An 872-nucleotide genomic window follows, 5' to 3' on the forward strand; every position below is an offset into this window, starting at 1 on the left:
GGCGGGCAGCGAGGGGCTGCCCTGAGGAAACCTGCAGTCCCTCTGAATAGAGACAAAACTTGTGGGTTTCGTGCCCAAGAAGCATCAGCTCAGTCCCCTCTCGCTGGGGAGTTCCAGACTTCCCCTTCTCCTGCCGCTGGAAGGTCGCGTTCCCGTCAAAACCGCGTCGCCAGCCGTGTGCTGCCCTCATTTCGGAGCCTCGGCAGACCCCCGGGAGCAGCTCGGCTGGAAGCAAACGAGTCCCCAGGAGCGGATCGCCGCGATGAGCCGCTCTGCCGGGCTGGCAGCGGGATTTGGGGAGCGCTTGGGCTCATCAGCTCAGCCCCGGGGGAAGGCAGGCTGCCTCCTCCGCTGCCCATCCTGGAGGCGGGGGCTTGCGAAACCCCCTCTGCTCCTGCTTTTGGGCTCTGTGCATCCCTGGGGACGGGCAGCGGCAGAGGGGGTACAAAACCCCGTGGGGTCCCTCGCCCACAGGTGCTCGGGGGTGCCCACACCTCTTGGGAGGCTCCTGCTCCTCCTGCCCCCCCCTCTGGCTTTTCACGGACACAGAGCAGCCCAGCTGTGCCCTGATTCCGTATTGCTCTAAAAGAATTGGGACAAAAGCCGGTCTGAGCCTTTCCAGCAGCAGGTCTGGTTCCAGTGACTCGCCAGTTTAGCTGCTCCCCACACTGCTATTATCCAGATAAATCTCTTTTAATCCCAGCTCCCCTGCAGCTCTTCCCCATCGCCGTGTTGCCGGACTGCCCATGTCATGCACCAGCAGGGAAGGCAGCTGGGGATGCTCTGCCCCGTCCCATCAGCATCCGCTCCCACCCTGGGGAGGGCAGCGGGGACACCGGTCCCCTGCCACCGGCACGGAGGATGGACGGGAC

At 64.3% G+C, this 872-nt stretch overlaps 1 protein-coding gene across 1 annotated transcript in view; it reads left to right on the forward strand.

Moving 5' to 3' along the window:
- SYNGR3 (synaptogyrin 3) overlaps positions 1 to 872 on the forward strand; it is a gene marked incomplete at its 5' end in the record, with an annotated part of 6515 nt that overhangs the window by 4627 nt on the left and 1016 nt on the right. The window lies entirely within an intron of this gene.

The sequence above is a fragment of the Pterocles gutturalis genome, unplaced genomic scaffold, assembly GCF_000699245.1.
Source record: "Pterocles gutturalis isolate BGI_N339 unplaced genomic scaffold, ASM69924v1 scaffold26570, whole genome shotgun sequence".
NCBI lineage: Eukaryota > Metazoa > Chordata > Aves > Pterocliformes > Pteroclidae > Pterocles > Pterocles gutturalis.